This window comes from Portunus trituberculatus, chromosome 43, assembly GCF_017591435.1.
Source record: "Portunus trituberculatus isolate SZX2019 chromosome 43, ASM1759143v1, whole genome shotgun sequence".
Taxonomy (NCBI): Eukaryota; Metazoa; Arthropoda; class Malacostraca; order Decapoda; family Portunidae; genus Portunus; species Portunus trituberculatus.
Window position 1 is genome coordinate 20,669,190 of NC_059297.1, and position 4,489 is coordinate 20,673,678.

Here is a 4,489-nt window from a genome sequence, read left to right on the forward strand (position 1 = left end):
TTTAAGGACTCAGGCTCTGAAACCTTGAGGACCTTTAGTGAAAAAGTAGAGTACGTGCCCTCTTATAAAGAAGGACTACCAAAGATATTGACAGAAAAGTAAGTTGAAATGCTGCATTTTTTACCATTTTAGTTCTTCAACTAAAATTTTGCTTAGATTTATAAGCATTTCTTTAAGAGAGACTAATACTAAGAGGAAATAAAGCAAATAGGGTACCAGAATAAATTTTTTAGTAGATCCGAAGTAATACTAAAGATGTATTTGGCGCTTGTCAAAATTCATCTGCATAATGTGCTACAGTTCTGTCTCCAAATTAAAGTAGGATATACAGTAGGACTATTATAATCCATGTGTAGGAAAATAATGTAAAGGATACAGGGGATGAAGGGTATTCCTTATCAAATGAGACTGAAACTTAAATTTGCCTTCCTTCAAGAGTAGTACATTAACAGGGGACCTAATCAAATCTTTAAGTGGTATATTAGTTTTAACAAGGAGGACGTAAATAAAATTTTTACGACGATTTATATATATATATATATATATATATATATATATATATATATATATATATATATATATATATATATATATATATATATATATATATATATATATATATATATATATATATATATATATATATATATATATATATATATATATATATATATATATATATATATATATATATATATATATATATATATATATATATATATATATATATATATATATATATATATATATATATATATATATATATATATATATATATATATATATATATATATATATATATATATATATATATATATATATATATATATATATATATATATATATATATATATATATATATATATATATATATATATATATATATATATATATATATATATATATATATATATATATATATATATATATATATATATATATATATATATATATATATATATATATATATATATATATATATATATATACACACACACACACACACACACACACACACACACACACACACACACACACACACACCGCAGAGTGTAGTGGTTAGCACGCTCGACTCACAATCGAGAGGGCCGGGTTCGAATCCCGGTAAGCGGCGAGGCAGATGGGCTAGTCTCTTAATGTGTGACCCATGTTCACCAAGCAGTAAATAGGTACGGGATGTAACTGGAGGGTTTGTGGCCTCGCTTTCCTGGTTTGTGGAGTGTGTTATGTGGTCTCAGTCCTACCCGAAGGACTGAGCTCTGAGCTCGCTCCGTAATGGGGAAGACTGGCTGGGTGACCAGCAGGCAACCGAGGTAAATCACATGTGTGTGTGTGTGTATGTATATATATATATATATATATATATATATATATATATATATATATATATATATATATATATATATATATATATATATATATATATATATATATATATATATATATATATATATATATATATATATATATATACGTATATATACTAATTTTCAGTAAGGCGCACATGTATGAAAGACTGTATCTGGAGATGAAGGTGGCGGAAGGCTTTACCCAAAAGGATGGATCGACGCCCATATACGTGACACAAGGAAACCTTATGCCTGGTTACGCTTCCTTTCCGCTTGTACTGGATGCTCCTTTCAAAACCAACATTGACAACTGTTTAATTGCCATTCACGGGGTAAGTTATTTACTTTGTTAGCTGAAACTTCCTGTTGTTTCCCCTGCTGTGTTTTTTTTTTTTTTTTTCCTTTGCTCTCCGGTTTCTGATACGGAAAATTTGACTATTTCAAAGAGAGGCGTTGATGATACTACTACGTACAGAGGGACCAGGTTTGTTATTCTCCACAACTCTCATGTATTCTTCACTCTTCTTTCTTCTCTCTTTATTATATACTATACTGCTGTGTTTAGCGGGCATGACACGGTCACCTCATAGTTATCAAAGCTGTTTAGACTTTATCTTGGCTAGTAGTTAAGATTTTAAATATTCTTTTCATTCTTTCCTTCCTTTGCTGGTTGGATATCGCTCCCGGGACAGATTTGCAAGAAATGAAAATATGACTTAATTTTACTTGTTTAATATTTCCTCATTCTTTAGTTTATTTATTCATTATTATTATTATTATCTATTCATTTTTACATTTTACATAAGATTCTTTTCCTTTCCCAGGGAGGACTAATTAACTACTGGACCAGGGAGGTAATTGGTGAAATCAAAAGTGCCAGCAGAAAGCGTGTGAACAAAGCTCAGCCAGAAGGTACCTCCAGCAAGTATGGGCGAGCCTTGACACTGGTGCATATGCAAGGTCCATTCTTCCTTTATCTTATCTGCGTATTCGCTTCCCTTGCTACTTTCCTAAGGGAGGTGGTTTCTAGACTCTATTATGTTGAGCACCGCGATGCGATTTCTGAATAGGATAGTTTCAGGTCTATTTTATGATGTAATATTGCATGATGTCATTTGGGAAAAAAAGAAAAAGGTAATTGAACGATGATATATAAGATGTATATAATTTAATGGTAATGGTAATTTCAGATTTATTATATATATATATATATATATATATATATATATATATATATATATATATATATATATATATATATATATATATATATATATATATATATATATATATATATATATATATATATATATATATATATATATATATATATATATATATATATATATATATATAGGTAGATATATAGATAGATAGATAGATATTCTGACTTCTCTGTAATCATATGTTATTCCTTTTTTTTCCGATATATCTCTCGCTACCCACTGTTCTGTCGCATACGCATATATTCTAGTCATAGTATCGTATAGTTGGCATTTAATAAAAATTTATTGTGAGTAATATTACTTGTATTATTTTTTTCATTTCTAAGAAAAAAATACCTTAAAAGTTATAGAAATAATGTCTTCCTGAACACTCGTCTCTATATCATATCTTAGTTATATCAATTAATTAATTCACTAGGTAATATATCCAGTATATCTTACTTAATACATCAGAATAACAAATATAACGGAAAGAAGCGTGGCTTAGGATACGCGCACAAAGAACGCTGCCTTTTTTCGATTTGGAAACTAGCACCCATAATTCGGACTCGCGCTGGTAGGTGAGCACAAAGGACTTTGGAAACTGCTATGACCAGAGCGCGGAGGGACACTGAAGAGCAGTTTTATCAGTAAGACATGATTCATCACCAGTATAACAAACATGTAAAGCTTATCGGTAAATGACGAGCTAATAATGGTTGAAAGCACTTAGGCAGAACTGAACATAAAAAAGGATGAACCACCATACTTTTGACTACTTTTCAAGAAAATTGAACATCGTCTGGGAAAGACAACTGGTGTAACTGGCAAAGACAGCCGATTCTACCAGAGAAAAGAATTCTCAGGTAAACTGAAATAAAATTTTACATTATATTTATGATATGATATAATGAAATTTCTGTAAACCACATAATTTTTCTTTTATTTTGAGATACGGTGTATATCGCAGTAATAATGATAACACTAACATTGATCAGGGCATATATGCAAATATAATTGATAAGGTAATAGAAAAAAAAAAAAAAAAAAAATCTGTTCAGCTAACTGTTGCATTAAGACTGCTATTCTACAGTACAGTGACACTAGCTGGCAGAAGGAAAAATTCTCACAATGATGGCTTCTCTGATACTTTGCTGATAAGTAATTCTATATCCATGCTGAAACGAAGTCTATTCGCACGAGAAAATAAGCAAGAACGGTCGGGGGTAAAAAAAGGAAAGCTGGCTGACGATAGGTGCGTGAGTGCGTGAGTAAGAGCTAAAGGAACCTAAGAAAAAAAAATGTGAATCATAAAAGGGAACGCAATGTAAAGAGAGAGGAGGCAAGCTTCCTTCCGAAAATGCAGCACGTCATAACCAGGGGAGAGACACACAGGGCCAACCACCTGATTTAGAATGAAGACCCCGTCTGCGCCACGACACTGGTAAAGGAAACAGTATTTAAGGTCTACCAAACTTGGGCACTCGACTATCAAGTGCCGCACAATAAAAGGAACCAGACAGTCGTCACAGTACGATTGATATAATCACCAGTCATCAATTAACTGTGCGAGAGTAGAGTGTGATCTACAAACGAACGAGCTAGGGCTGTCTGTGAGCGTCAGTCGTGGACATCAACATAAGACCATGGACGTGACACATTCCTAGTAATCTCTCCCATTTTTGAGGTGCACCACGAGCATCCAACCTCTTCTGCCAAATAGCAATAATGGCCTCACAAATAGTTGATACATGTCAGTAAATGAGACTGGGCTAAAAACGACAGGACGAGCGGCTGCCTCCTGAGCAAATGTATCAGCCCCTTTATTCCCGTTGACACCGACATGTCCCAGAATCCTACAAAACCCAACACGATAGCCCTTTTGCTGAGCAAATATAGTCACTAGAAAGCAGATAAAATAAGTGAATTAACAAC